At 43.5% G+C, this 24,249-nt stretch overlaps 3 non-coding genes across 3 annotated transcripts; 1 reads left to right on the plus strand and 2 right to left on the minus strand.

Annotated features, from left to right (window-relative positions):
* Positions 1 to 12,401: 12,401 nt before the first annotated feature.
* Positions 12,402 to 12,473, minus strand: TRNAH-GUG (transfer RNA histidin (anticodon GUG)). Its single transcript has one exon. It is a non-coding gene; the product is annotated as a tRNA-His (tRNA).
* A 1,509-nt stretch (positions 12,474 to 13,982) lies between these two features.
* TRNAH-GUG (transfer RNA histidin (anticodon GUG)) lies at positions 13,983 to 14,054 on the minus strand. The gene has a single exon. It is a non-coding gene; the product is annotated as a tRNA-His (tRNA).
* Positions 14,055 to 14,627: 573 nt separating this feature from the next.
* TRNAH-GUG (transfer RNA histidin (anticodon GUG)) lies at positions 14,628 to 14,699 on the plus strand. Its single transcript has one exon. It is a non-coding gene; the product is annotated as a tRNA-His (tRNA).
* The last annotated feature ends 9,550 nt before the right edge of the window (positions 14,700 to 24,249 follow it).

Here is a 24,249-nt window from a genome sequence, read left to right on the forward strand (position 1 = left end):
CATCGTCGCCCTTGAATAGTACCTCTGTGTCTCCCTCATTCCTAGGTTGGTTCATTCTGCCTTGTGAGGAAGGGAAGAGTCACGCAAAGCCCCAAGGGGAAAAAGGTTCAGAGCTGGGGGAATAGAGAAGGATGTTGGGACATATATAACTGATTCTGCTGGGATTCTGCTGGGATCTACAAATAGTTGTTGAGTTTCTGCTTTGTGCATATTCTAGCACTTCTCAAACTTTAATGTGAACACAAATCACCTGATTCCTCCATCCAAGCACTTGTTAAATTGCATCCTCTGTGGGTCTAGCTGCAGTGGGACCCAGGTGATGCAAGTGCAGTTGGTCTTCCAGCTGGGTTCTAGGAGATATTGAAAGATCTGATAGTGTGCCTGAAACCAAGGGCTGTCATGGAGATAATAACATATGCACATTTATTTTTTATTGCCACCAGTGTTGTTGCTGGGGCTTGGTGCCTGCAGGATGAATTCTCTGCTGCCAGCGGCCATGTTTTCCCCTTCCTGCCTTCTTTCCTTCCTTCTTATTTATTTGGTAGAACAGAGAGAAATTGAGAGGGGAAGAAAGATAAGGAGGGAGAGAAAGACATAGAAAGAGAGGCACCTGCGGTCTGGGAGGTGGCGCAGTGGATAAAATATTAGACTCTCAAGCATGAGGTCCTGAGTTCAATCCCTGGCAGCACACGTACCAGACTGATGTCTGGTTCTCTCTCTCCTCCTATCTTTCTCATGAATAAATAAATAAAATCTTAAAAAACAAAAGAAAAGAAAAAAGAAAAAGCAGGGGTAGATAGCATAATGGTTATGCAAAGAGACTCTCATGCCTGAGGCTCCAAAGTCCTAGGTCCAATCCCCTGCACCACTATAAGCAAGAGCTGAGCAGTGCTCTGGTAAATAAAAAGAGAGAGAGAGAGAGCCACCTGCAGACCTACTTCACCTCTAGCTAAAATTCCCTCCTGCAGGTGGGGAATGTGAGTTTGAACCCGGTTCTCACGCATAGTTATGTCTGTGCTCAAACCAGTGCTACACTGCCCAGCCCCATGTACATTTTATTTGTCTTTTTTTTTTTTACTTAAAGAATTTATTTACTTATTCATGAGAAAGATAGGAGGAGAGAAAGAACCAGACATCACTCTGGTACATGGGCTGCTGGGGATTGAACTCGGGACCTCATGGTTGAGAATCCAATGCTTTATCCACTGTGCCACCTCCCAGACCACTATTTTTTTAAAAAGATTTTATTTATTTATTTATTAATGAGAAAAAGAGGAGAAAAGAGAGAAGAACCAGACATCTTTCTGGTACATATGCTGCTGGGGATTGAACTCAGGACTTCATGCTTGAAAGTCCAATGCTTTATCCACTCTGCCACATCCTGGACCACTCCCATGTACATTTTAAAAGGTACAGTTTAAAACTTCACTGTGTGTCGGGGCCAGGCAGTAGCGCAGCGGGTTAAGCACACATGGCAGAAGCACAAAACTTCACTGTGTAAAGCTGGAAACTAGTGTAGTAGCAGGAGAATGACCAAGATAATCTGTACTGGGGGGGGGGGGGGATATGCACTCATCAGGCACCTGGCTCGGGAATCCCAACAGCTGTGTTCTCCAGTGAGCTCTGAGCATGTGCTCAGTACCATGAATCCTCATTTTCCTTATATCTGCAAAGGGCATAAGAGTCGTGAGCATTAGGGAAGGCTAATGAACAAACTTTGAAAAGACAAAATGCTTATAGTGAGAGGTGCCAAAGTCATGTTTGAACCTGCGAAATAAGAGCCCACTTGGGTGGTGTATCGCTTTTGCCATGTGTTCAACCCAAGTTTAAGCCCAACCCCTTACCTTATTGAAGGAAGCTTTGGTGCTGTGGTCTCTTTTCACACTCTCTCTGCCTCTCTGTACTCTCTGTATCTAAAAACAAACACATGTATGCTTATTACATATGGAGTAAAGCTAATGGCATCTCACAGGAATAGAATCAACCAAGTCTGTACAAAAGACAACAGGCTTCAGGAAGAATAAACCCAAGCCAGGTGAAATTAAAAAAAAAAAAAAAAAGAGGATAAACTCATTCCAAGGTAGGTAGGTCAGTTTGAGCTAAGTGAAGACCTTGGGTTGAGCCAGCATTTCCAGAAAGAAGGGGGAAATAAGGGTGGGTGGAGAGATAGCAGTAATTGTTATGCAAAAAGACCTTCTTGCCTGAGGCTTCCAGGTCCCGGGCTTCAATTCCTCTACCACTGTAAGCCACAGCTGATCTGTGCTCTAGGAAAAAAAAAAAAAAATCAAGGTGAAAAAGATCAGGAATTGGGGTTGAGGTGGAATGGGGTGGGGTAGATAGCATAATGGTCATGCAAAGAGATTCTCATTTCTGGGCTCCAAAGTATCAGGTTCAGTCCCCTATACTACCACAAGCCAGTACTCTGGTTTCTGGTTAAAAAAAAAGGGGGTGGGGGGAGTCGGGCTGTAGCGCAGAGTGTTAAGTGCAGGTGGCTCAAAGTGCAAGGACCAGCATAAGAATCCCGGCTCCCTACCTGCAAGGAAGTCTCTTCACAGGCGGTGAAGCAGGTCTGCAGGTGTCTTTCTCACCCTCTCTCTGTCTTCCTCTTCTCTTTCAATTTCTCCCTGTCCTATCCAACAACCAACAACGATGATATCAGTTACAACAACAAAACAAGGGCAACAAAAGGAAATAAATATTTAAAAAGAAAGACAAGGAAATAAATAAATTGCACTATATATATTAACTTTTGTTTAAAGTGACTTGTTAATAACATTTTTTTTTTTTTTTACAAATTTTACTTATTAATGAGAAAGATGAGAGGAAAGAAAGAACCAAGTCACAAGACATCACTCTGGTACATGTGCTGCCAGGGATTGAATTCAGGACCTCAGGCTTGAGAGTCCAGTGCTTTATCCATGTCTTGGACCACTGTTAATATATTTTCCTTCCCCACCAGAGTGGGCTCCTGAGAGCAGGCATTTTTTGAGCATTTCACAGGGGCTAGGCCTTTCTTTGAATCAAAGATATAGAGGTGAACCAGGGTACTTTGAGTTTGCCAGATCCAGAATTGCATGGCAAGCATGTTGAGCATTACACCATAAAATCAGAATCCTGAAAGAGAGTGGGATACTCCCATCACATAGTGTAGTATCTGCCTCATGGTAGGGGTTAACATGTTGAAATGAATAAAGATCATTTCTCTTGTTGTCATTTTTATATAAATTGTAATTGTGACATCCACAATTTATGTCATTTTTCATTTAACACTGCATACTTATTTCCTTTACTTTTATTATGTGGGCTTAGTTTTCTTGCAACTTAAAAAAAAAAAATCCATGTGGTCCAGGAGGTGGTGCAATGGATAAAGCATTGTATTCTCAACCATGAGGTCCTGAGTTCAATCCCCGGCAGCACATGTACCAGAGTGATGTCTGGTTCTTTCTCTCTCTCCTATCTTTCTCATGAATAAATCAATAAATTCTTTTAAAAAAATCCAAATGGGGGAGGGGAGGTAGAAAAATGGTTATGCAAAAAGACTTTTAGGCTGGGAAGATGCATAATAGTTATGCAAAGGACTTTCATTTCTGAATCTCCCAACTCTCAGGTTCAATCCCCAGCATCTTGTAAACTGCGTGCTCATTCTCTCTCTGAACTGATGAACTGAAGAAAAAAAAAAGAAAGAAAGAAAAAAGGTTTTTTGTGGAGGGTAGATAGCATAATTATTATGCAAACAAACTGTCATGCCTGAGGCTCTGAAGTCACGGGTTCAGTCCCCTGTACCACCATAAGCCAGAGCTGACCAGTGCTCTGATTAATAATAATAATAATGATAAGATAACATAAAAATCAAAAGGAAGAAAGACAAAAAAGACACCTGTAGCTCTGCTTCATGACTTGTGAAGCTTTTCCCCTGAAGGTGGGGACCAGGGGCTTGAACCTGGGTCCTTGTGCATGTTTAACCAGATGTGCCACCACCTGGCCACTCTTCCTATCATTCTAAATAAATAAATAAATAAATAAATATCTAGTGGTCTGGGGATGGCACAGTGGTAAAGCTTTGGACTCTCAAGCATGAGGTCCCCAGTTTGATCCCTGGTAGCACATGTGCCAGAGTGATGTCTGGTTCTTTCTCTCTCCTCCTATCTTTCTCATAAACAAATAAAATCTTTAAAAATAAATAAATAAATAAAAATAATAATAAATGTCTAAAAAAAAGTTTTCATGGTGGAGGCTCCAAAGTCCCAGGTTCAATCAACTGTACCACTATAAACCAGAGCTGAGCAGTGCTCAGATAATATGTATATAGTAAACATATATTAATACAATAAAGAATAACTTTTTTCACAGAAAAACTCAAAGAAAGTACAGTGGGGGACCAGCGAGCTTGTTTTATTATTTGTTTTTAAATGAATTAATTAATTGTCTTCAGGGTTATCATTGGGGCTTGGTGCCTGCACTACGAATCCACTGCTCCTGGCAGCCATTTTCTTCAATTAAAAAAAAAATTAATTATCTTTATTTATTGAATGGAAACAGCCAGAAATCAAGAGGGTAGGAGAGCTAGAGAGACACCTGCAGCCCTGTTTCACCACTTGCAAAGCTTTTCCTCTGCAGGTTGAGACGGGTGGTTCGAACCGGGTCCTTGAGCACTGTAACATGTGCGCTCAACCGGGTGCACCACCACCAGGTCCCTTCAATTTTTTTTGGCTACCTAGGACAGAGAGAAATTGAGAGGAGATGGGTAGACAAAGAGGGAGAGAGGAGTTGAGCTGTAGCTCAACGGGTTAAGCACAGGTGGCACAAAGTGCAAGGACCGGTGTAAGGATCTTGGTTCGATCTTGGTTGTAAGGATCTCCGGCTCCCCCACCTCAGAGGGGGCTCGCTTCACAGGCAGTGAAGCAGGTCTGCAGGTGTGTCTATTTTCCTCTCCTCCTCTCTGTCTTCCCCTCCCCTTTTCCATTTCTCTCTGTCCTATCCAACGATGACAATAATAACTACAACAACAAAACAACAAAAGGGAATAAATAAATAAAAATAAAAAAAAAAAAGAAGGAGAGAGAAAGATAAACACTTCCAGACCTGCTTCATCGCCTGTGAAGGGACACCCCTACAGATGGGGAGCCCAGGGCTCGAACCGGGATTCTTACGCCGGTCCTTGTGCTTTGCACCGCATGCGCTCAACCCGCTGCGCTACTGCCAACTCCCCAAATAAATCCTCTTTTTTTTTTTAACATTTTATTTATTTATTTATTTATTTATTTATTTATTTATTTATTATTGGATAGAGACAGAGAGAAATTGACATGGAAGAGGGAGATAGAGAGGGGAAGAGACAGAGAGATACCCACACCCCAGCTTCACTACTTGTGAAACTTCCCCCTTCAGGTGGGGACCAGGGGCTTGAACCTGGGACTTTGCACACTGTAGTGTGTGCACTTAACCAGGTATGGCACAGCCTGACCCCCCCCATAAGTCTTTTTTTAAAAAAATATTATCTTTATTGGATACAGACAGAAATCAAGAGGGAAAGGGGAGATAATGAGACACCTACAGCACTGCTTCACCACTCATGAAGCATTCCCCCTGAAGGTGGGGAACAGGGGGCTTGAACCCAGGTCCTTGAACACTGTAGTGAGCACTTATGCAGGTGCGCCATCACCTGGCCCCCAAAATAACTCTCTAATGAAGCTTTTTGTGCAAATAATTTATTCAAGTTTAGAATAATTTCCTTTGTCAAGGTGCCACAAAGTAAAATTACTGGGATAAAAAGTGTAAAAAATATTCTTTTTTAAATTTATTATTAGATAGACACAGAGAAATTTTTTGCACTGCTCAGCTCTGGCTTATGGCGGTGTGGGGGATTGAACCTGGGACTTGAGAGCCTCAGGCATGAAAGTCTCTTTGCATAACCAGTATGCTATATCCCCACCCTATGACAGAGAGAAATTGAGAGGGGAGGGGGAGAGAGAAAGGGAAAGACACCCCAGACAATAACTTGGATCCACCTGTATATCAGATTTTAGGCTCAGAGAAAAAAAAGAAGAAGAAAGAAAAACTGGTATAGCTACAGGCCCTTTGAAATATAACTAAAATATGCCTACTAGCTATCTATAAAATGGAGGACACCCAACACTTCATCTGCACTATTCCAGCCTTTAGGTCCATGATTGTTCAACAGTTTGTTTGGCTTTGTATGTTAACGCTCTTTTCAGCCACCAGGTGCCAGATGCTTAGCATGATGCCGACCAGACTTCCCTGGACAGACAGCCCCACCAATGTGTCCTGGAGCTGCGCTTCCCCGGAGTCCCACCCCACTAGGGAAAGAGAGTCAGGCTGGGAATATGGATTAACCAGTCAACACCCATGTCCATCTGGGAAGCAATTACAGAAGCCAGACCTTCCACCTTCTGCATCCCACAATGATGTTGGGACCATACTCCCAGAAGGATGAATAGGAAAGCTTACAGCAAATCCTAACAAAGGGATTTTTCAAAGTTAACCCAACTGCCAAACAATACGATTATTGCAATAACTATCTATTGTCTTCTTAAACTCTAAGACAATAGGAGTCACCCGCTTTGTCTATAGAGCCTATGTTTCTCCCAATCCTGGAACCTCTGGGGTGGGGCTCACTTCCCTGCATGATTCTCTCAAGTCAGACCAAATGATATTGCATCCACTGATTCCAGCCTAATCAATGCAATGGGTACCATCTCAGCATGCTTCACCTCAGACTGTGTATAGAGACATCAGGCATGGAATGCCAACCCTTCACCCTCATCACTTGGGTGAGACCTTTCCTTTTATGGTATTCTCTAATTCCATTCCAGGAGGTTCACTTCCTAACAAAGTCCCCAAACCTAGATATAGGCCAGGTCCTGTAAGATAGAGCATATGTTCACATGTATCCATAAATTATGGCAAAATATATACCTGAAAGCAAAAATACACAATAGTCTTTCCTATTACAGTTCTCTCACTCACTCCAAAGCTAACCTTAGCAAAGCAAGGACTGCAAAAGTTGAATAAGGGCAAGAGACTGGCACACTTTAACAATGACTCTTTAGTCACTATCAGGCCACCCCATGAGCTAGGGCCCTAATTGGGAGTCCTGAGACTCCCAAACATACTTGATGGGCCTAGACCTCAAATAAATCCCTCTTTCCATTGTTACTGGTCATCTCTAATAGATCAGGAACAACAAAATAGACCCCTTTGTGGGCCCCTATACGACCTTGCCCTCAACTTGGATCAACAATGGTAGAGAATGTTTCATCCTCTGAAGGGAGGATGGACAACATACTTTATGCTACACCTGAGGAAGAGGGGTCAATACTGGGGCAGCATGGAATGTTCCTACTCATGACCACAGAATGTGAGCTTAGATCTAGAGGGATGTAGAGGTCACACAGACACCTAAGCTAATTATGGGCCCCAGATCACATCAAATCGATGGGGTTTACAGTCAACAATATTTATACCCCTTTCCCATATTAGGGAGCTACTCTCTTCTCTAATCCAGCTTTCTGGTCCTTTTCCCAGCCATGATATCACCTCCCCTGACAATAATTAGGATTCACCTGCATATCAGATTTCACGCTCAGGCAAAAAAACAAAACAAACAAACAAACAAAAAACACTAGTATAGCTACAGGCCCTTTGAAATGTAACTAAAATATGCCTACTAGCTATCTACAAAATGAAGGACCCCCTCCCCCAACACTTCATCTGCACCATTGTGCAGAATTGTGTGGAGTTGTACCTCTCTTATCCTATGGTTTTGTTAATGTCTCCTTTTTAAAATAAATTAAAAAAAAAAAGTATAGTGCGTTCAGAGGTGGGGCTACGGGGCAGCAGCAGCTGTGTTTCTCTCCTCTCCCAGGTAAAAAAAATGCTAAAGAATTTAAGTATCAAAATGAAACACAAAACAAAACAAACAAACAAACAAAAAACATACTGAGAAGCATTGTAAAATCTAAAGGAAGCATTTTCAAATAAATCTATGTACAAACTTAGAAAAGAAAAAAAAGAAAGGAAAAATACAGTGGTCTGGGAGGTGGCACATTGGATAAAGTGTGAGGTCCTGAGTTCAGTCTCCAGCAGCACTTGTACCAGAGTGATGTCTGGTTCTTTGTCTCCTCCTATCTTTCTCATCAATCAATAAATAAAAATCTTAAAAAGAAAGAAAGAAAGAAAGAAAGAAAAAGAAACAGAAAGACACCTGCTGCAGCCCTGCTTCACCACTTGTGAAACTTTCCCCCTACAGGTGGGGAAATGTGTGCAATTAACTAGGTGCACCACCACAACCTGACTCCAAAAACTTTTTCTAACTCTTGACACACATTGCTCAACTAGTCTCATGTAAGGGTTTTGTTTTTTGTTTGTTTGTTTTTCAAATTCAACTATGGTTTCCAAATGTCAATCCCAACAATTTAGTTTTATTCCTCTTTCTCTGTAGCACCCGAGTCTGCAGACTTCCATAGTCCTAAACTTCTTCTTCATTCAAGATTGTATTTATTCATGAAGAAGATAGGCAGAAAGAGAAAGAACCAGACATCACTCTGATGCATGTGCTGCCAGAGACTGAACTCAGGACCTTATGCTTTGGAGTCCCTCCATCACTTCCTGGACCAAGGCCTCTCTCCTCTAACTGTGTATTGAGTGGGGTATCAGTTCTCTTTGCCTTGACTTTGGTGTCAGGTCTTTCCTGAGCTATGATCTGTTTTGGGCTTAGCCTTCTTCTAAGTCTTTTTTTTAAACCTTATTTATTTGTTTTATTTGATAGAACAGAGAGAAATAAAGAAGGAGGAGGAAGAGAAAGAGACAGAAACACACAAGTAGCCCTACAGGTGGGGACTGGGGGCTTGAACCTCCGTCCTCGTGTATGGTAATCTGTGCACTTAGTCAGGTGCACCACCACCTGGCCCCATAGGCTTTTTTTCTAAGTCTTTTGTCTCTAGGTTTACCTGGGGCCTACAACCTTGAGACAATAAATATATCCTAGCATTTTTTTATCATCAAATATGCTTCACTTTGGGCGTTTTAAAAATTAATTAGTTGGGGGCGGGGAGGGGGGTAAATAGCATAATGGTTATGCAAAGAGACTCTCATGCCTGAGGCTCCCAAGTCCCAAGTCCCAGGTTCAATCCCCTGCACGACCATATTCCAGAGCTGAGCAGTGCCTCTGGTAAAAAAAAAAAAAAAAAGGAAGGAAGGAAGGAGGGAAGGAAGGGAGGAAGGGAGGAAGGAAGGAAGAAAGGAAGCTAGGCGGGAGAGTCCGGCAGTAGCGCAGTGGGTTAAGCGCAGGTGGCGCAAAGTGCAAGGATATGAGTAATGATCCCGATTCGAGCCCCCGGTGCCCCGCGCCCCACTTACAGGAGGGGCGGTGAAGCAGGTCTGCAGGTGTCTGTCTTCCCCCCCCCCCATTTGTCTCTGTCCTATCCAACATCAACAAAAGCAATAATAACTACAACAATAAAAAAAGGGAATAAATAATTAGTTGGGAGAGTGGGCAGTGGCGCACCTGGGTAAGCACAAATAGTAATAAGCCCAAGGACCCCCAAAACCTGCTCAAGGATGTGGGCTTAAGCCCCTGTCTCCCCATCTGTAGAAGCTTCACAAGCTGAGAAAAAGGTCTGTAGGTATCTTTCTCTTTCCCTCACTGCCTCCCCCTCCTTTCTCAATTTCACTATCCTATCCAATAAAATGGGGAAGAAAAAAAAAAAAAGGCTGTCAGGATCTGTAGTGCCAGCACCGAGGCCCAGAGACATAACATATATAACATTGGAGACAAAATAAACAATTTATTTATTTATTGGCTAGAGACAGGGAAATCGAGAAAGGAGAGATTGAGACACCTGTAGCGCTGCTTCAGCATTTGTGAAGTTTCTCCCCTACAGGTGGGGACCAGGGACTTAAACCCTGGGTCCTTGAGCATTGTAGCATGTGTACTTTACCAGATGTACCACTTTGGACCTTCCCAGATAGTAAAAGAGACAGAGGGAGAAGAAGAAAGGGAAAGATACCACAGCACTGAAGCTTTGTAAAATGTGCTAAGGACTCAAACCTGGGTTGCATGCATTGCAAAGCAGGTAGATTATCCAGGTGAGCTATTTTGCTGACCCTATATACATACTGATTTGAGATTCTGGATATAGATGGAATTTCAGTTGGGTCACTTTTTCTGTTTGATGTGAAATGAACATAGTTCTATGTTGAAAAGACAGAGTTTAAGGTATAGCTATATTATGGGAAATAGATTAACAGAGTGCATACTCTCCTGATTTACCCTGTGTGGATATTTTAATCTGTGCCCTGTGGAGAAGTGCCTTTCCTCTCTGATATGGAGACATAAAGGCTAAGATTGCATTTCCTTTGTGTTTGCTCTTCTGGCAATTAAAGCAGTGGCTGTAGTTGCTACCCCTCCTCCCCTTCACATTCCTAAACTAATAGGCCTGAGACAAAGGTGATTAGGTAAAAGATAATTAGGGAGTAAATTCAGCTGTCTCAAGACTGCTATATATCAGGCACTAGTTTCCCCCTTTCTTTTCCTTTTTAATTAATTTATTTATAAAATGGGAATACTGACAAGACCATAGGATAAGAGGAGTACAATTCCTACCACCAAAGCTCCCTATTCCATCCCCTCCCCATAGCTTTCCTATTCTTTAACCCTATGGGAGTATGGACCCAGGGGTGCAGAAGGTAGAAGGTCTGGCTTCTGTAATTGTTTCCCTGCTGAACATGGGTGTTGATAAGTTGATCCATACTCCCAGCCTGTCTCTCTCTTTGCCTAGTGGGGCAGGGCTCTGAGGGAGTTCTCCCCTTTCTTTACCAAGGCCACAGATAAGGAAGATGTATAGCAATTGCATGAAAGATTGCCTTTGTCTGTTTCTGCCTACTTTGTAATTGTGAAGCAAACCTGTTCCCTCCACCCCTTTGGGGAAGGGGACCTCAAGAAAACTGTGTGGTTTTTGAAGGTGCGGAGAGAACTTCCCAGAACGATCTGCAGTCTCCTACACACTGGTGTAATAAACTCCTCTCCTTCACCAAGAACCGGCTCAAGCCTTGTGCTATGGAGATCATTTTTGTGACAGCTATAGTGGCCAGCCCAGGAAGTAGCACAATAGGTAAGATATTGGATTCTCAAGTGTAAGGTCCTAAGCAACCCTTAGCATCTCATGTGCCAAAGTGATGCTCTAGTTTTCTCACTCTCTTCCTCACTCCCTCTTTCATAAATAAATGGGTAACTGTTAAGAAAAAAAATCATAGAATAAACTTCACACATTTATGAACTCCAAATGAAACTTCTATTCACATATTTATGGAGCGATTGCATGCTTGGGAGACAAAGCATAGTAAGACCAGTTCTACCTTCAATGAACTTGAATTTTCTAACTAGAGGTTTGTGGCTTAGGTCAATAGCATAAAGGAGAGGTGGGAGTGAAGCCTCTCCAAAGGAAGATTCAGTCCCTTTTACTAGTTCAATCCTTCAATGCTTCCCTCCTCTTTCAAACTGAAATCAAAATAAGACTGTTTGCCAACAGAGCTTTGGCTTATATCCAAGGGTTTTAATAGGAGCAATAAGGAATCCCCTCACCCTATGATCCCCACTTGGTAACCAAAATTGGGAGAGAAAAAGAAAGAATGGAACCAAAGTGGGTGCAAAATCTCTCCAAGTATGTGTATTCTTCTGTTCTTTCTGGGGAAGAGCTAAAGGAAGTGAAATTTTCACTACTAAACGACGTAAGAAGATTGCTTACATGAAGATTCATGGAAAAATACCTTGGAAACTGGTAATAATCGATGGAGAGGGTGAAAAAAACGAGAGGGAGACTTACTTTTTCACGGACTTGTGTACATGTATTCCATATTTTTAAGTGAACAAAGTCAAGCATCTATTGGCTTGTGAAATAAAGGCTTGTGAAAGCAGAGAAACATTGTCCATCTCCACAACTGCGATTTCATTTACCTAGGGTTTTTTCTTGATATCTCGGGGAGGAGGAAGCCGGAAATTACTGAATAAATACCTGCTTGATGAGCAACCTAGGTTAAAACAATGAAACCAACAACGTAATTTTTAGATTTCTGGAAAAAAAAAATATCAAGGTCACAGGGCCGCTGAGAAGGAGGATGATCTAGACAACGATATTCGATTTTCGTCGGGAGGGAAGGGATTTACATCTGTTTGATACGAAACTGCATTTAGTGCATTAAACGAAAATTACTCGAGGAGGCGATCTTTGGTGTGGGCTTGGTATTACTGTAGAGAGCTGCAGTGACGGTTCATTTCAAGGAGGAAGGTCATGATTTATATAGAAAGCGACCTGTAACAAGAAAAAAAAAAATTATTTCCCCTAAAAGGAAACGGACCCCTTGCCGTGCCATTGTTCCCACAATGCCGTGACTCGGATTCGAACCGAGGTTGCTGCGGCCACAACGCAGAGTACTAACCACTATACGATCACGGCGAGCTACCGGGGACCCGTAGGACGAGCTGTCTCATTGTCCTCTTCAGCAGTCATAGGCCTTCCCAGTCTGTCGTCACTGCAGGGCCCGCCTATGGGCGGAGCTCCAGCTTGGACCCAGTCTGAGCGTGCGCAGGCGCTTTACGCTCCTGTCAAATTGTCCAGTCTCTCCTGTTTTGATCCCGTAGCCCCAGGGAGCTGTGATGGTGGTGTGGTTGGAAGGCTAACCCCCTGGGAGGAAGGTGGAAGTTTAGGAGAGACCACTTGGGCTTCCAGGCGTGATCTGGCTGGCCAGACTCAGAATGTTGACAAGTTGTGCGAACTCACCTCCTCGGAGGAAACCCACCACCAGTATCCTGGAGATGTTTCCAGTGACATGGGGTCTGTCTGCTTGGGGCACTCTTGGGGGAGGGAGGTGTCTCTTGTCCTTAGATGCCCTCAGGAATGACTCTGCCTCTCAGCGGAGGATGCGGACACCCCCAGACAAGGCTGACCACACAGCAGGCATTCGATGAACAAATCTCGCTTCTCTGCCTCCCCCCTCCCAACCTAATTTCCTTGCAGCTCCTTTTCCTCCCCGGAGAACCTCGACTCCTCCATGATGCTCCACCCTGCATTTAGCCCCCTGAACCGCAGCTGGAACAGAGTCCTTTTTCTTTTCTTTTCTTTTCTTTTCTTTTCTTTCCTTTGCTTTCCTTTCCTTTTCTTTTCCTTTCTTCTCTCTCTCTTTTTCATGTCCATCAGCCCCCCCCACTCCCATACGCCGTCTGGAAACAGCTCGAATCCAAAGGAGGCGGTAGACTTTCTGGTAAACTCAAAACGTTATCTCTGTTTCTAGCAAATAACTAGAATGATTATCCCACTCCCCACCCCCACCCCAGGCTCGCAGATTCCAACACCTCCCACTCACCCTCTCCGCAGAGCCGGCGAATGCATGAGGCTAAGTGCGAATAGAATCCTTTGATTCTCCCATCCCCACTCCCAACGCAGAAACTTCGTCTGCCTCTCCCAGCTCCTTTCTCGGTCCTATGCTTCCCATCCCCTAATCAGCTGCACCTCTTCACTCAACAGGTCCTGGAGAAGACCCTGCACTGCCTGTCCAGCTGGGGTCTTTGGGCTACGCGGGAAGTGGGGAAGAGAGACTGACCTAGATAAGTGAATGACAGCTCCTTCTCAAGACCCGCAAGCGTTTGCACGCGAGGCTTTCCTGCCTGATGGACAGATCTCTTGTCTTTAATTAAGAGTCATTTCAAAGGTCTCTTATTGGGAGTCCATTTCTGGTATGGTCATGGATATTCGCGGACACTGCAGTCTTTTGGGTCTTCTGTGCTGTCCCCAAGAGCTATAGTAACACGGCGCCCTAAAGCAGACGTAATCCTATATTTTTTGGGAAGTCACTTTACCGTCCTTTCCAACTGTCTCAAGGGACTTGGGATCCATATTCGCGAATGTTGCAAACTGGAAAGAAAAAAATACAAAAGCGAATCCTTGCCGTGCCATTGCTTTACGCAATGCCGTGACTCGGATTCGAACCGAGGTTGCTGCGGCCACAACGCAGAGTACTAACCACTATACGATCACGGCGAGCTACCGAGGATCCGAGAGCTGGCGTCTTCGACTGGGTTCTTCTCTACTGGAGACCACGCCCACTCCGACTCGTCATCACTTAGCCCCTCCCACCCCAGACTCCAGATGCTGCTCCTAGGTGCGCAAGCGCGCTGACGTCTCAGTGTCCCTAATTTTGGGGGGAACCGGGGGTGGCGGCTACTAACTGGACGGCTAGGCCCCGGGGCTTAATCCCGGAGGAGTCTGAACTCTGGCTTCCACTTCCCACCCGCGCCCCATTTATTAAATCCTGAAGTTGTGTCAGAATTGATTTCTTTCTCCCCATGGCGGGATTGAAGAGACAGCCTGAGCTTCCTTTCACGGCGCGGGGGAGAGACAGAGACAGAGAGACTCAGGGCCACCACCATTCTGGCGCCCCTGGAACTTCATAATCTTGGAGGTGTCCCCTCATTGGAACCTTCTAGTTTGAGAGCATTTTCATTCCCTCCCTTGAGCGGCCAACATGCATGACAGTTGTCGGGGCCGGGCGGAGCCGTCTAATCTTCAAGTACAACCCAGCGCAGCGCTGCCCTCAAGGCGCTCCGGTAGCTCGCCGTGATCGTATAGTGGTTAGTACTCTGCGTTGTGGCCGCAGCAACCTCGGTTCGAATCCGAGTCACGGCATTGTGGAAACAATGGCACGGCAAGGGCGCATTTTTAACCTGGGGACCACGAAATGCTCTTAGGTCTGGAAAGACAATGAGGTATGCACAATCTCTGTAAAGGCTGTTTTAGGCGGTGCTTGGCTTCTCTGGTTTCACCTCTTCCAGAGACTATCATCTTGTCATCAATTTTTCTGTTAAATTACTTACTTGAGTCTCATCTCTCTTATCTATTTTTCTTGTTGTGGCCCCATCAGTGGACAAGTCACGTGCTGGATCCCTTACTAGCCTTCACTCTGCCTAAAAATTTGATGCTTTGGAGTGTGTGTGTGTGTTTATAGGAATAAGCCATTTAGCCATAACCATTTACGCCTCTGATACTGTGACAAATAACAATTGGGACACCCTGCTTGCCATAGCCATTAGGAGGGGTTTCTGATAAGCTGTTTGTGGTCTCCATCTCTGCACAGGCTCTTAGGTGAGAGGATGTTTTCTCCCAGAGGATTGTGTCCTGATCTACCCCAGCTTGAATGCACATATTCTTTGTTAACTTGTTTTATGTGAACTTAAAAACAAACAACCCCCCAAACAAACAAACAAATAAACAAAACCCAGAAAGGACACATTCAGGTCTGTCGTTAGGCATTAGGGAAACATAAGTCAGTTTTGGATTTGGCTCCGGGGTGCTGGCCTCTGCTGTGTCACTGTCAAAGAGGGAAGGAGGACTGAGCTTCCCCAGCCCCTCCCAGGGGACATGAAGCTGACAAAGCAAGTTAGGAAGCAGTCCTGGGAGAGATGGACGAGAAGGGAGGGGGGTGTCTGTGCCCCCTAGCTACACCGTCATCAAAGCTTTATTGAACAGCCTGTAAAAACTAGACACAGTTGCAGGCCTGTAAACTTCCCAGGTCTGCCTGCTCCCAGTTTCCTACATCTGAAACCACTCAACAGGACAGCCAAAAAACAGACTGGCAAAAAACAGAATGGGAGAGATGAACCCAAGAACTCCCCAACACTTCTTCCAGTCTGAGGACTCAGTTCTTTTTTAGGTTTCAAGACCAGAAAAAGAGACCAGAAGCTAGAAAAGCTCTCTGCCAGTACATTCCAGCTGCAGCGGTTTCTGTCTTGGATAGAAAAAAAAAAGCTACTTTCTGTAGCTTTCCATGCTCCACTCAAAGTCATCCCTTCCTCCCCTCCTTCTGAGAGACTGACATAGTATCTGACATCCTTTCTCTCCAGGCTAGTCCAAACTCTAATGAAGGGATAGCTATAGCTGAAGCCCTTGGCCGTGGAGCTGCTTAGAGTCTGAATACTGACTTTTGCATTAAGTAGTTGGGTACCTTTGGGCAGGCACATTGTGTCTCTGTATCTCTGTGTACTCGTGTAAAAAGGGATTGATTAATAGCTTGTTATATGGACTAAATGAATTAGTATTATAAAGCAGTAAGTGTTTGCCACTTACCTAAATCTTATTTAAAACAAACAAACAAACAAACAAACTTAAATAGTGGCCCTGGAGTTGGTGCAGTGGACTGAACTCTCGGGCATAAGATCCTGAGTTGGATTCCTGGCAATACTTTGGTTCTCTCCCCGCACTCCCACTAGTAGATAAATAAATATATATATATATATCTAAAACTTAAATAAATAAAATTGAAGGGAATATGACATAATGGAATCAAATCCTTAGAGAAGAACACAGAGAAACATCTAAATGAATGGTGTGTTTTAAAGTAGCTATTCTCCTTTCTCCAATCAGCTGTCCCAAATATTTTTGAAACTCTTATTGGAGATTATCTTCAAGGACTACTTTTTTTTTTTTTTAAAGAATTTATTTATTTAGGGGCCAGGTGATAGCACACCTGGTTGAGTGCACATGTTTCAGTGCACAGGGACGCAGGTTCGAGCCCCTGGTCCCCACCTGCAGGGGGAAATCTTCACAAGTGGTAAAGCAGGGCTGCAGGTGTCTCTCTGTCCCTCTATCTCCCTTTCCCTCTGGATTTCTGGCTGTCTCTATCCAATAAATAAAAAAAAATAAAGATAATAAAAAATGGAAAAAAGTATTTATTTATTCATGAGAAAGGAGAGCGAAAAAGAACCAAACATCACTCTGGTGCGCTGCCAGGGATTAAACTCAAGACCTCATGGTTGAGAATCCAATGCTTTATCCACTGCACCACCTTCTGGACCACCAAGGACTACTTTTTGAAGCCATGTGAGCAAATCCATCTCAATATTTATGGTCACAAACTTTTTTTTTTTTAACCAAAAAAAGAAGTACTTCTTAGAAGTTTACGCATTGGGGTTGGGTGGTGGCGCACCTGGTTGAGCGCACAGGTGACAATGCTCAAGGACCTGGGTTTGGCAGTGCCGCAGAAGTCTTTCTGTCTTTCTCCCTCTCTATCTCCCCTTTCCCTCTCCATTTCTGGCTGTCTCTGTTAAATAAATAAAGTCTTTAAAATGAAAAAAAGGGGGGAGCAGCAGGTTAAGCGCATATGGTGCAAAGTGGAAGGACGGGCGTAAACATCTCGGTTTGAGCCCCTGGGTCCCCACCTGCAGGGGGATTTTTTTTTAACCAAAAAAAAAAAAGTACTAAGAAGTAACCCTTTTTTTTAAACCAAAGTAATCAGCTCTGGCGTATGGTGTTTCCGAGGGCCTCGGCCATGAGTCTGTTTGCATAACCATTATGCTATCTACTCTCCACCTGGTCACAAACTATTTTAAGGTGGTCTTTGACTGCTTTGAACCTGGGTCCTTGTGCACTGTAATGTGTGTGCTCAACCAGGTGTACTGCCACCTGGTCCCCTTCCAATTTTTTTAAAAAGGTTTACTTATTTAGCAACGAGAGAGAGAGAGAGAGAGATAGATAGAGATGGAAAGGCATCATTCACACATATGTGATGCCAGAGGCTGGGGGTTCAAGCTGAGGATCTTATGCTTGAGAATCCAATGTTTTATCCATTGTGACATCTTTTAGGCTTCCAAAAATGCTTTAAGCAACTTTCCAAAATCAAAGTAAGCATAAGTGTGTAGATTTTTAAAAAATACCATTTTAATTTTATTTGTTACACATTAGAGAGTTTTGTATGATGCAGAGAAAAAGAGAAGCCAGTACACCACTCCATTAAATAGGTACCAGGGATCAAACTGGAGACCACCCGCCACCCTCCCAACCCCCTGCACATAGGCCTGATGCTCTACCCATTAGAAAAATTTCCCGGCCTAGATGTGTAGACTTTTTTCTTTCATTTTTTCAAATATTTATTTATTCCCTTTTGTTGCCTTTGTTTTATTGCTGTAGTTATTATTGCTGTTGTTATTGATGTCGTCATTGTTGGATAGGACAGAGAGAAATGGAGAGGAGGAGGGGAAGACAGAGAGGGGGAGAGAAAGGTAGACACCTGCAGACCCACTTCATTGCTTATGAAGCAATCCCCCTGCAGGTGGGGACCCAGGGGCTCAAACCGAGATGTTTACGCCCGTCCTTCCACTTTGCACCACGTGCGCTTAACCCGCTGCTCCCCCCTTTTTTTCATTTTAAAGACGTTATTTAACAGAGACAGCCAGAAATGGAGAGGGGAAAGGGGAGATAGAGAGGGAGAAAGACAGAAAGACTTCTGCGGCACTGCCAAACCCAGGTCCTTGAGCATTGTCACCTGTGCGCTCAACCAGGTGCGCCACCACCCAACCCCAATGTGTAAACTTCTAAGAAGCAACCCTCCGAGGGACAACGGTAATTTATATACTACGGAATGCTCAGTTTAAAATCCAGAGCCTTGTTCTCTGACCCGGAAGTACTGAGTCAGAATCTTCATTTTAACAAGATTCCACCTACGTGACTTTTCTGCACTTTAAAGTTTGAGGTGTGCTGCTTTCATCCAGCATCGATGGAGTCTTTTAACGTTCAGCTTCTGAGTATTTGTGGTTTCTAGAAGGATTTGCCCCTATCTACTGGATCTCTGGGGAGCTGAAGGTTCCATGTTTGCGACAATATTCCAGAATGTCCACTAGGAGGCACTGCACCCCAGGAAGTGGATGTGGTATAAGAGGTTTGGTAAGACAGCACTTTGAACTTAATCTGTATAATAGCCAACCCATTCCTGGGTTATTCTTTGGGTATTCAGGGCTCAAACTCCATTGAGTTACTCACTTGTTGGTTCATTCATTCATTGAGGTAGCATTGCTTAACTCTCAAAGTTTGGCACATCAGGAGGAATTGTAAAGCTATATAGTTGGGATACTTCTTGCTCACAGCAAATATTTAAAAAAATATTTATTTATTCCCTTTTTTTGCCCTTGTTTTTATTGTTGTAGTTATTGATATCGTTGTTGGATAGGAAAGAGAGAGATAGAGAGAGGAGGGAAGACAAAGACACCTGCAGACCTGCTTCACTGCCTGTGAAGCGAACCCCCTCCAGGTGGGGAACCAGGGGCTCGAACCGAGATCCTTACGCCGGTCCTTGAGTTTTGCGGTGCGCTTAACCTGCGGCGCTACCGCCCATCTCCCTCAATATATTTATTTGAGACTATGGATAAGATTCATTTGTCTCTTGTAATGCAAAAGTCACTACTGAGTCAGTGACTTTTACAAAATGATAAAGTGGGTGATAATTTGAAAAAAATCTTGGAAAAATTAAAAATTGGCATCCCTGGCCTGGGGTGATAGCTTAATGGTTATGCAAAAAAGACTCTCATCTTTGAGGCATCACAGGTTTCAGGTTTGATCCCAGCACCACTATATGCCAGCAGTGAGCAGTGCTGTGATAACAACCAAAACCAGTGGTCTGGGAGATGGCGCAGTGGATAAAGCATCGGACTCTCAAGCATAAGGTTCTCAGTTTAATCCCTGGCAACATATGTACACATAGTGATGTCTGGCACTTTCTCTCTCCTCCTATGTTTCTCATCAATCAATCAATCAATCAATCAAATCTTTTTTAAAAAGTTGGCAACCCTATTGCTTTCCAATGTCATTTTAAAATTTGATTCACCAGAGAAATCTGAAAGCATGAAATTCATTACTGAGTCCTGAGTGTGAAGCCTCAGGCTGAGAAGGAAAACGTGCTCAGTAAGTCTGGGTGGGCTGAGGACAGGTCAGAGGGATGACCGCCCCGCTCTGTTAGTGCTCCAGCCTCAAACCCATCCCTCAGCCCACTGCAGTGCTAAGCCTCGGAGATTTGAGTATTATTTATTTATTTACTTATTTACTTATTTATTTATTTACTTATTTTTATTGCCACAAAGGTCATTTCAGGAGACTGGTGCCCGCACTATGAACCCACCATTTCCGGCAGCCTTTTTTTTTCTTTCTATTTTATTTGACAAGAGAGAGAAAAATTGAGAGGGGGAGAGGCAGATAGACACATACAGAGAAAAAGAGACACCTGCTTCACTACTGTGAAGTGTCTCCCCCTGCAGGTAGGGAGCGGGGTCTCAAACCCGGATCCTGTGGTATGGTGATATGTATATTTAATCAGGTGCACCAGCACTCAGCCCCATAAGATTCATTATTATTGGGAGTCAGATGGTAGCGCAGCGGGTTAAGCGCATGTGGCGCAAAGCGCAGGGACGAATGAAGGATCCCAGTTTGAAAAAAGATTCATGATTATTTTTAAGATTTGTTTATTAATTATTAATTAATTAATTATTTAATCATTAAGATTTATTTATTAATGAGAAATAAGGGAGGAGAAGGGAGGGGGAAAGAGAGAGAGAGAGAGAAAGAGAACCAGACATGGTATATTTGCTGCTGAGGATTAAATTTGGGACCTCATCCTTGAGAATCCAATGCTTTATCCACTGCGATGCCTCCTGGACCACACCCCATAAGATTTGTGCTTAAAGTCAGGAGGTTGGGGCAAGGGACATGTAAACTGGGACAAAAAGGACACACATGTTGGATTTTTAATGATGTTCATCTGAAACCTATATAGTTAATTTTTTTGTAATCCATTCATTAAAAAAAAAGAAAAATATTTATTAAAAAAAGGAAAAGTTTGGGGGCCAGGCAGTAGAGCAGTGGGTTAAGCGCACATGGTGCAAAGCGCAATACTGGTTCAAGCTCCTGATCCCCACCTGCAGGGGGGTCTCTTCACAAGCCTTGAAGCAGGTCTGCAGGTGTCTATCTTTCTCTCCCCCTCTCTATCTTCCCCTCCTCTCCCCATTTCTCTCTGTCCTAACAACGACAACATCAATAACAACAACAATAACTATAACAATACAAGGGCAACAAAAGGGAAAATAAATAAATAAATATTTAAATAAAAAGATTTATTTGTTGACATGAGAGAATGGGAAGGGGAGAAAGAGAAAGAGGGTACCAGAGCATCACTCTGGCACATGGGATGCAGGGGAACAAACTTGTGATCTCATGTTTTATATTTATTTATTTATTTTTAGTTGGAGACAGAAATGCAGAGAGGTTGACAAAGACTGAAAGAGATCACAATACCGAAGCTTCCTTCAAAGCAGTGGGGGCTGGGCTCAAACCTGCAGCTCCTGCATGGCAAAGCAGCACACTATCCAGGTGAGCTAATTTGCTGGCCCTCACCTCATGGTTTTTTTTTTTTTTTTAATTTTTTATTTATAAAAAGAAAACATTGACTAAACCACAGGATAAGAGGGGTACAACTCCACACAATTCCCACCACCAGAACTCCGTATCCCATCCCCTCCCCTGATAGCTTTCCTATTCTTTTTTTTTAAATTTCTTTATTGGGGAATTAATGTTTCACATTTGACAGTAAATACAATAGTTTGTACATGCATAAAATTCCCCAGTTTCCCATATAACAATACAACCCCAACTAGGAAGGACCTGTATTCTCCCCACCCACCCACCCCAGAGTCTTTTACTTTGGTGTGATATGCCAATTCCATTTCAGGTTCTACTTGTGTTTTCTTTTCTGATCTTGTTTTTCAACTTCTGCCTGAGAGTGAGATCATCCCATATTCATCCTTCTGTTTCTGACTTATTTCACTTAACATGAATTTTTCAAGGTCCTTCCAAGATCGGCTGAAAATGGTTAAGTCACCATTTTTTACAACTGAGTAGTATTCCATTGTGTATATATACCACAACTTGCTTAGCCACTCATCTGTTGTTGGACACCTGGGTTGCTTCCAGGTTTTGGCTATTACAAATTGTGCTGCCAAGAACATATGTGTACACAGATCTTTTTGGATGGATATGTTGGGTTCCTTAGGATATATCCCCAGGAGAGGAATTGCAGGATCATAGGGTAGGTCCATTTCTAGCCTTCGGAGAGTTCTCCAGACTGTTCTCCACAGAGGTTGGACCAATTGACATTCCCACCAGCAGTGCAGGAGGGTTCCTTTGACCCCGCACCCTCTCCAGCATTTGCTGCTGTTACCTTTTCTGGTGTATGACATTCTCACAAGAGTGAAGTGGTATCTCATTGTAGTCTTTATTTGCATTTCTCTGACAATCAGAGACTTGGAGCATTTTTTCATGTGTTTCTCGGCCTTTTGGATCTCTTCTGTGGTGAATATTCTGTCCATGTCCTCTTCCCATTTTTGGATGGGATTATTTGTTGTCTTGTTGTTGAGTTTGGCGAGCTCTTTATATATGTTGGTTATTAAACTCTTATCTGATGTATGGCATGTAAAGATCTTCTCCCATTCTGTGAGGGGTCTCTTGGTTTGGGTAGTGGTTTCTTTTGCTGTGAAGAAGCTTTTTAATTTGATGTAGTTCCATAGGTTTATACTTGCCTTAGTCTTCTTTGTAATTGGATTCGTTGCATTGAAGATGTCTTTAAAATTTATGCGGAAAAGAGTTCTGCCAATATTTTCCTCTAAGTATCTGATAGTTTGTGGTCTAACATCCAAGTCCTTGATCCACCTGGAATTTACTTTTGTATTTGGTGAAATACAGTGATTCAGTTTCATTCTTCTGCATGTTTCAACCCATTGTTTCCAACACCATTTGTTGAAGCGACTTTGCTTTCCCCATGTAATAGTCTGGGCCCCTTTGTCAAAGACTAGATGTCTGTAGGTGTGGAAGTTCACACCTCATGGTTTTTTTTGTTTGTTTGTTTGTTTTTGCTTCCAGGGTATTGCTGGGGCTTGGTTCCTATACCACCAATCCACTGCTTCTGGAGATCATTTTTTCCCCTTGTTGTGGTTATTATTATTGTTTGTTGTTATTATTGTTGGATAGGACAGAGAGAAATGGAGAGAGGAGGGGAACATAGGGGAGAGAAAGATAGATACCTGGAGACCTGCTTCACTGGCCTGTGAAGTGACTCCCCTCCAGGTGGGGAGCTGGGGGCTTGAACCAGGATCCTTAAGTTGGTCCTTGTGCTTTGTGCCATGTGCTTTTAACCTGCTGTGCTACTGCCTGACCCCCCTCATGTTTTTAAGTCCAGCACTCTAGGTAGCCACCACTTTGCCACCTTTGGGCTCACTAAAAATTCATTCTTACTCTCAGATCCTCTCAGTTAAGGGTTAATTAGATGAGTGAAGGAATAATTACTAAAAGGAAGAAATAATTCCAACAAGTCAGGAAGCATATATAAATTGGATATGTGAAATGACAGCAGGCTATGACATTTTAGCTGTGTGCCAAGGCGTGCATAGTAATTCTCCTGGCAGTGAAGGGGGAAAAGTATTTGAGGCAGTGAAAAAGACAGGAAAGAAGTGAAGGGAGCATGAATATACAGACAGGATAGGGAAAAACAAGTCATCACTATACCATAAGATATGGAAGAAAAACAGATGGAGAAAGAGCAGAGCCAAACTGTGATAAATATCTTGCTCTGTATTGAGGCAGGCCTTTTCCCTGGAGGCTGGCATTCTTATTTATGTCTCCATTTTCAAGTAGAAGAGGGACATAATCACATTTGTCTTTTAGAAAAGTGAGGAGCAGGGGGGCTGGGTGGTGGTGCACCTGGTTGAGTGCACACATTACAGTGCATAAGGACTCAGGTTCAAACCCCTGGTCCCTACCTGCAGGGGGAAAGAGTGGTGAAGTAGTGCTGCAGGTGTCTCTCTGTCTCTTTTTCCTCTCTATCTCTCCCTCCCCTCTCAATTTCTGGCTGTCTCTAGCCCATCAACACCTAGAAAGAGTCTTGATTTGCCATGCGGGTGACCCTGGTTCAAGTCCAGCCCTCAACTGCTCTGGGGAAAGCTTCAGTGGTGTGGTGTCTTTACCCCTCTCCCTCATTCCTTTCTTTTATTTTTAATTTATTTCTTAATGAGAAAGTAAGAGAGAGCAACAGCAAGGACCAAAGCGTCACTGTCACATCTACAGTGCCCAAGGTCAAACTCAGTAACTCATGTTCACAGACCAGAGGGCCTGCCTGCTGTGTCACCTCTGAAAAAGTCAGCCCAGAGAAGTGAAGCCCCAGCATGGTAAAAATGCAGTGAAGAGGGAGCCAGGCGGTAGTGAAGTGGGTTAAGCGCATATAGTGCAAAGCTCAAGGACTGGCCTAAAGATCCCAGTTCCAGTCCCTGACTCCCCATGTGCAAAGGGTGTTGCAGGTCTGCAGGTGTCTATCTTTCTCTCCCCCTCTCTATCTTCCCCTCCTCTATCGATTTCTCTCTGTTCGTTTCTT

Source organism: Erinaceus europaeus, chromosome 16, assembly GCF_950295315.1.
Source record: "Erinaceus europaeus chromosome 16, mEriEur2.1, whole genome shotgun sequence".
Lineage (NCBI taxonomy): Eukaryota > Metazoa > Chordata > Mammalia > Eulipotyphla > Erinaceidae > Erinaceus > Erinaceus europaeus.